Raw genomic sequence first — 9,270 nt, 5'->3', positions numbered from 1 at the left:
TTTAATACTCAAACTCATGTGTCTTTAAGAAGGAAAAAAAAATCACCCATATTTTATCCAAAGAACCACTTTTTTTTTTTTGACAACAAATAGTGATTTAACGGTCATTATCACTTGACAAACATGAAGTACTATACTCATTATGATGAGAGTTGGATGCTTACAAAAATCAAAATCAATGACAGGGGACCCTTATAGTATATAATTCATCAAAGAATATATAAAGTGATTAACTCAGGCTAGTTGGTTGACTACAATTTTTACTCTCAAATGATTCTTAAGGTCTCACTACAAGCATAAGATGTTGGGCTTAGAACTAACAAATATACATTACATTAACCAATTTAAAGCATCAGTCTCAATCACCGTATGAGATTGAAAATGTTTATTGGTAGACACGATTATGCCACACTAAAACTCAAAACCAATGTTACTATAGCTAATTAAAAAGGTTCTCAAATCACGGCGGAATGATTCGTCGCCGGGTTCTCAAATCAACATGCCAAGCATGGATCGTGGTTCCAGTGTTGACGCTTGCGTTTAAAATGACTTAACTCCTCAAACCATGCAGAGTTATAAACTACGCAGAGGAAATACAAATATACAAGGGAGGAAACAAGGCCTCATAACAAAACATATACAACCAAAGTATATAAAAGATAACAAGAGCTACAATGCAATGCGAAAGAAGCTCCAATACCTGCTACGCCTGTCTATGATCCTCCTGCTGCTCGACATTAGACCAAAGACCAATGTGTCATAGCAGGACAATCATAAAAGGTCATAAACAATCAAACATAAACATGAAAACGCACACATCAGTAACTAGAATCAAATATAATAAGGCCAACCACTAGATAACATTATATTATAAAACAACATAAGATGATTTCATAAGACACAAGCACAGATAGTGACCGTTTATCGGCCACTTATACTTCTTACTTTCATTACGTTCTTTCCATCCCGAACCATGTGTTCTTGGGTGGAATGCAGGTCTTCACGCTCCTCTTTTCTAAACATAAACTCTTCCAAAACACGCATAGTATCAACTCGACCAAGGCATTAACAGAATACCTAACACATGACCTTATAGAGCTTGTCTATCTTAAGGTAAGTGTGATCATAGTCTGTAATACCCTTGAGGTAACTTAACTTAGGCACACTTCTCACTAGCATAAACTATTTTATCAATAAGTAGATATTCTATCAATGAGTAAACGTTCTATCAATGTGCAAGCTTTCTATCAAAGAATGAACCTTCTATCATTAAATAACTTTCAATCAATGAATAAACTTTCTATCACTGAATAAATTTATATCAGTGGATCTTTTCTCTAATTCCTAGCATAGTGACACAACCAAGGGCGTTATCGGCCACCCGACGCCCATGGCAAAGTATGAGCTCATGCCCCCTCCAACTGACCCTCTCGGGTCCTACCTTCGGGAAAAACTAACACACTGGGGTACTAAACCAGTGAAGAGGCCACCATATTGGGGTTTACAAGGCCCGCATGGTAACAACTCGATCAAGGGGCAGTATCGGCCACCCGGCGCCCAATGACCTACGAATGCTCATACCCCGTTACGGTGGTCCCGTCGAACCTCACCTAGGGGACTACTAAATCAACCAGACATAATCTAGTTGAGTCACGCCAGCTAATCATAATCTAATACTTAATGAGATGGGAATAACTTCCACTTTCGACTATTATTGAGCGCCTTGGGATAGCAGCACGCCAAAACCCACTGAACCACTCAACAAAATATGAAATTCACCTATAAAGGAGTCATTCTAACTCCAATTAAGGCACAATGTAATTCTTAAATAAATAATGGGGTGGTTCCCACCTTCTATTAACACTCGCATCCTCTAAACTATTCTGAGTAAAAGGATTTCATAGTCGATAGCTTTTCATATAAAGTGTACTTACTAGTACCTCATATAGTTTCGATACAATGCATACTATCACAATAAACAATAATGTCTTAAAGAAAATTGCATATAAGGGTTAGTTACTGCGTGTACGTACCTGTAAGCGTCACTGCACGATCAAAAGTCACAACAATTTAAGTTATACACAATATTCTAAGTTAGACAATGCCTTAAACGCTAAAATTCATACTTATACTTCTTCATACTTTTATAGACAAAAACAAACTTATATACATAACATTTGAAGTTATAAACTTATACTTACATAACTTATACACAATGACATTTTAAGTTGCAAACGTATACTTACGATCGTACTTATACACAAGATACCAAATTATACTCAACATCCAAGTTATAAAATTATACTCTGAAATTCATACTTACAATACACAAAAATAAACTTATATACACAACATTCCAAGTTATAAACTTATACTTATATAACTTATAACCAATAACATTTTACACGACATTCCAAGTTATACACAACATTTCAAGTTATAAACTTATACGTTAAAATTCATACTTATATTACACAAAAACAAACTTATACACAACATTCCAAGTTATACACAACATTCAAGTTATAAACTTATAATTTAAAGTTCATACTTACACTAGTGGAAAAAAACCTCATTTGTTGCGGTTTATTAGCCATAATATGCTGCGGTTTTGGCCCCAAGTATTAGTGATAGCAGCAGATGGCTTATTGTAAATGCTGCAGTTTAAAACCGCAGCAGATAAATCAACCATATGCTGCGGGGCTGCAGGCCTCCCTAAAACCGCAGCATATAGTGCAAGAGTATATGCTGCGGGCTTCTTTAAAATCGCAGCATATAGTGCAAGACTATATGCTGCGGGCCTCCCCAAAACCGCAACATATATATTATTTTTTATTTTATTTTTTTTGCTTTTTTCATTTAATACTAATAAATAATCCAATAATGTACAATGTAAACAATGATTAATTCAATAATCCAATGATAATCACCAATTATCACCAATAATCTCTTTGTAAACTCTCGATCGTATATAAAATAATATGTACATATACAAAGTAAAGTCCTAAATTTAAACTAATTACATTATTTACCAAGTACAAAAATTAGCAAGATACGCGGCAATCTTGTCTTTCAATTGGCGCATTCCTCATTCTCTCAAAGGGCGTGTTTCCATTGGAGTGTCGTATAAAACCTATAATATAATATTAAATTAAATGATACATAAACATTAGATTTTACCAATAGTAAATATATAATATTATAATTTAAAAACGTAACAAATACTTACGGCGTCAATGTTTTCGACTCCAACCTCCTTCACGCATTGTAATATATCGTCCATGTATTTAAGAGTGTAGTAGCCGCAATCAAACCTATTATCAACTTGTCGAAAGCACTAAGAAAAAATAGATGTTAGTGCCAAATAAGCTTAAAAACCCATAAAATCGATACTTAGCACGTAATTTCTAGCATATGACTATGATTTTCTATTCTAACCAGTTCAACACAATAATATATACCAAATAGTGTTGTGTGCCAAGATTCGTGCAAAACAAACCAAGTTTGACCTACTTTATGCGCGAAAATACCAAATAAGCTTAAAAACCCATAAAATTGCAACTTAACACGTAATTTCTAGCATAAGAATATTATTTTCAATTCTAACCACTTCAACACAATAATATATACCAAATAGTGTTGTGTGCCAAGTTTCGTGCAAAACAAACCAAGTTTGAGCTAATTTATGCGCGAAAATGCCAAAAAAGCTTTAAAAACCCATAAAATCGCAACTTAACACTTAATTTCTAGCATATGACTATCATTTTCAACTCTAACCACTTCAACACAATAATATACACCAAATAGTGTTGTGTGCCAAGTTTCGTGCAAAACAAACCATGTTTGAGCTTCTTTATGCGCGAAAGTCCAAAAAAAGCTTAAAAACCCATAAAATCGAATATTGTTGTGTACCTTTACTGCTATCCATTTCGGAAATGTGGCTCTAGATATAGATCCCATTTCTCCACGCACTTTCTTCATTTTGCTGAAACGCATGGGAAAAGTATAACTATTTATATATCAATGCATGTAATAATATTAATGTAATACTATATATATATATATATATATATATATATATATATATATATATATATATATATATATATATATATATATATATATATATATATATATGTCTATATATATATATATATATGTATATATATATATATATATATATATATATATATATATATATATATATATATATATATATATATATGTATATATATATATATATATGTATATATATATATATATATATATATATATATATATATATATATATATATATATATATATATATATATATATATATATGTATATATATATATATATATATATATATATATATATATATATATATATATATATATATATGTATATATATATATATATATGTATATATATATATATATATATATATATATGTATATATATATATATATATATATATATATATATATATATATATATATATATATATATATAAAACACTTAATTAAATGAAAATTGGTAAAATTTATAAAATTACGTACGCATTCAACAAGGCTTTGAATTTAAAATCAACAAATTAGAGATTATGTGAACTTAAAAATCAAAAGATAAGTTCAATTTCAAAAATAAAACTTATTCTTCCACATATGGAGCCAGAATGAACGTGTGTTTAGATGCAAGGGAATCATTCAAAGCAGTCTCAATGTAAGCTTTAACGTCATCTGGATCATTTACGCTTTTAGTACCCGAAATCGACTCAGGACAAAACCATCGAATTTTTATTGGAGGTTCGCAAGAATTTAGCTCCTCGTAAGCCGCACTAAACTCACGAATAAGTAAATTTTTTCAATAATTCGGTTGTTAATACAATTAAACAATAATGCCTAAATTGTAAAATAATGAACATCACCTCATGTAGACATGGATAAGAGCTACATTCAACATTTCTCCTCTCAAAGCCCAATGTCACTAGGACCAATAATTACAAATGGGCTCTCAACAAAGCAGAATTGTTCCTTCTGCAGGATTAGAACGATTGGGTCCTCCTCATGCAGGCGAGATGCACACGTGTGCAGCCATTTGCAATCTTGAGAGAGATCTTTTAGCTCCGCATCAGTCAAAATTGGAGTGATTGCCATCGACTTTGACCCAATCGACACCTTTGATGAGGAACCGATCTCTCTCCTAGAGCCCTTTGGACTCTTTTGCTATTTCAATTTATAAAATTAAATTAGTGTAAGCATGCAATTAAAAAAATAAAAATAAATAAGATACAAATGATTATTACCATGGTAGTGAATCGGACCTAAGCATATGGCCATGTGACGAAACTATCTAGGGTGTCTAATAGTTTCTCAAGGCTCCATTCTGGCATTGGAATCGGGAGTGAGAATTCTTCAAACCCCTTTATAATGGTTTCCACGGTCACACTGATGTGGCCACTTGTAACAGGCATTGAATACACTGTTTGGCCCTCTTTAGTTGGCTGTGCCACACCATATGCAACCTCAGTTAAGTCGCCATCACTAGCAACACCTAACTTAGGCAGCAAAACAGAATAAGGAGTCGCCTCCTAAATTGTGTCATTTAGTATAATAAGCATCATAATAAAATATTAAAACACGTTGCAATTTAAATTAATAAGTGCTTATATATTTAAAAACTATGTACATTTACCACTGCCTCGGGAGTTGGCTCCGGATTTCTAGCAACGGAGTTCATGGTCTCCGGTGTAGGATTTTGCCCTTCGGGGGTAGTAATGGGCTGAGGTGCTACGGGGGTAATGGGCTTGGGTGTTGGCTCGACCGAAGCGTTAGGATCCCCATGTTGACTTTTCTGATCCTCGACAATCAGGTTTGCCAAGTCTTCAGTGGGTGCTCCCATCTTCTGCAACACGAGTGCCACTTTGGCGAGAACGTCCTTCGTAATTTCTGCTCTGAGGATTACTACTTTATCAGGTGGCATCGTTCGGGATTGAGTAGCAACACACTCTTTGCCGAATGCCTTCTTTAACCCCACGCGAACGCCTCCTTTTCCAACTACCCGCGCTCTATGGTCATTCCCTAAGACCATATGCAATGCATCAACATTGCCTCTTAGGGTGAACTCCCCCCTAGCTTTTTTTCCTTCCAGCCCATCTGTTCAAATAAAAAGTGACATATATAACAATTAGTATAAGTAAATCAAAGCCAAAAATTACAAAACAAATCAAGAATATACTTAATAATTTCAAAACTTACCACAGCATCAGCAACCTTCTTCGTTCCCGGATTAGTAATGGTAAATTTACCACTTGCATCTCGAGAATGAAGTCCGTAATACCAATCTCGCACCCGATCTCCAGCAGAAGTATTCACGGATGCGGAGGCAGTCGTAGATGAGGGCGTGGCTGGACTTTGATTGGGGTATAAACCCGCATCCACCCACTATTTTCGGACCTCATCGTACGTTTTTGGGCCCAAGCGATGGTAAAACTTCCTTTTGCATGCTGATTCAGAAGCTTTACCACACTTTTCCTAATTAAATCAATAGAAATTAAATGTCATATATTAGTTTAATGATTGAATTAAAAGAAGTAAATTCAAATCAAAAGCTATAATATAATATGGAATACTTACAACTTCAATGAAAGTTGTTCTTTTGGCAACAAAAGCCTCCCATTCATTCAATTCTAAAATAATAGTGTTGTGTGCAAAAGTGCCAAAAAAACTTTAAAAACCTTAAAATCGAAACTTACCAATTAATATTAGGAATTTGACTATGATTTACAATTCTAACCACTTCAACACAATAATATATACCAAATAGTGTTGTGTTAAAGTTTCATGCAAAACAAACCAAGTTTGAGCTACTTTATCCTTGGCACTCGCGTAAAATGTAGATGACGCCAAAATAGAAACCCCACTATTCTATAGATAAGATGACTTCTTATCTTTACCCTCAGTCCAAAACGTGAAGTCATTGACATCGTAACCCTTATATTTGTTGAAATCATCACGAGAACCAAAAGCTAACCACTTATCAATTTCTAATACACCCTTGTGTTCTTCACTTATTACTCGATTATTAAACCAATCAATAAACGTCTTGTTATGCAACTGCATCAATCCCCTATCCCTTTTACAAGGATACTTTGCGCGCAATATATCTAAATGCTCACTCAAAAAACGATGGACTTCAGGAATATGATGCAACACATACAAGTGTCCTTTTAGAAGACCGTCTCGAGGAGGTGTGATCGATTTGGAGCCAATTGTTCCTTTTTTCCTCAAGTCTTCCTTCATGTCGAGAGGTGGGAAGTCCAATAGGCTTTGCCATGGCTGAATACTCGGCTTTAAAGTTACTAATCTCATCGCTTACGGTGCCTTGAATCATACTCCCCTCAGGTTGTGCTGGATTCCTCACCTTGTTTTGTAAAACACCCATGTGTCTTTCAAAAGTATAACACCACCTTAAAAAAACTAGACCTAAAAGCTTGATCTCACGAACGAGATGGACAATAGGATGAACCATTATGTCAAAGAAAAAAGGTGGAAAATACATCTCAAACTTGCATAAAGTTACAATCACGTCGACTTGAAGAGCATCAAGTTTAAAGGGATCAAGAACTTTACTACAAATTGTGTTGAAGAACGAACATAGCTCGGTAATAGCATATCTCACATGTTTTGGCAGTATTCCATGGATTGCAATTGGTAAGAACACTTGCATCATTACATGGCAATCGTGAGATTTCATGCCTCCCAACTTCAGCTCATCATTTAGGGTCACAAATCTCTTCATGTTGGATGAGTACCTAGACGGAACCTTAATGCCATACAAAGATTCACAAAATGCCCGCTTCTCTGCTTTGGACAATTTGTAGCAAGCTGGAGCCAAATAAACTTTGTCATTACTCATCATCTTCTTACCGCCCTTTCCCTTGTTACTGCCACCAACTTTATCAGCTCTATTTCTTTTCTAACTCACCTTAACATGTGTCCACAACTCCAGACGAAGACCCTTACATTCAAACCAATCTCACACGACCCTAACAACCTTTGTCTTACCCGGAATGTTCATGAGAGTCCCGAGTATGGCATCGCATATATTTTTCTCTATATGCATAACGTCAAGACAATGCCTAACCTGTAAATCTCTCCAATACGGAAGCTTCCAAAAGATTGATTCTTTTTTCCATAATCGGTCTTCACCCCCTTACACTTGCCCTGTTTTACCAAATACAGTCTCAACTCCCTTAACCTGTTTATAAACCTCATAACCGGTCAACGGTCGATGAGCTACACGGTCATCAACCTCCCCGTTGAACATCTTCTTCCTCTTACGATATTGGTGATCTCGTGGGAGGAACTTTCGATGGTGCATGAATACGTTTTTGCACTTAGGAATCCACATGGATTCCATATCATCGATACATATTGGACATGCTTGCTTCCCTTTGTTCTTACACCCCGATAAGTTGCCATATGCCGAAAAATCATTAACAGTGCATAAAAGCTTGCATGCAAGGTGAACTCCTCATTAGCATATGCATCAAACTCGGATTCGCCTTCCTCCCACATCTTTCTCAAATCCTCAACGAGAGGTGCAAGATATACATCTATGTCATTGCCAGGTTGTTTCGGACCCGAGATAAGAATCGAAAGCATAAGGTACTTACGCTTCATACACAACCAAGGTGGCAAATTTATAGATCACTAACAGTACTGGCCAAGTACTATGTTGAGAACTAAGATTGCCGAATGGGTTCATTCCATCCGTACACAGTCCGAGCCTTAAATTACGAACCTCATCCCCAAAAGTCTTATGCAACCTATCAATACTCTTACATTCTGGAGAATCAAATGGATGTGTGAGCAAGTGACCTTTCTTCACCCTATCTGCATGTAACCTTAAATTTAACGCATCTTTATTTATAGAAAACAAGCGCTTGAATCTAGGTATTATTGGAAGATACCACAATACCTTAGCCGGGGGCCTTTTAGCATCCCGAGCCCCTTTACGCTTGTAGCACGATAAGCCACACCTAGGACACTCTTCTAAGTTCTTGTTTTCATTCCTATACAATACACAATCATTCGGACACGCATGAATCTTCTGGTACTCTAAGCCGAAAGGACACATTAGCTTTTTGGCATAATATGTCGACTTTGGAAGTTCATTTCCCTCAGGAAGCATTTCACCTAACGCTTCTAATAACATTGTGAACTAGCGTCACTCCAATTGAGCTTTAACTTAATGTTTAAAATTGTCAACACTGCTGTTAGTTTG

This window comes from Amaranthus tricolor, chromosome 7 (genome assembly GCF_026212465.1).
Source record: "Amaranthus tricolor cultivar Red isolate AtriRed21 chromosome 7, ASM2621246v1, whole genome shotgun sequence".
Taxonomy (NCBI): domain Eukaryota; kingdom Viridiplantae; phylum Streptophyta; class Magnoliopsida; order Caryophyllales; family Amaranthaceae; genus Amaranthus; species Amaranthus tricolor.
The sequence above is the reverse complement of the archived record's forward strand: the minus strand, read 5'-3'. Positions refer to the sequence as shown.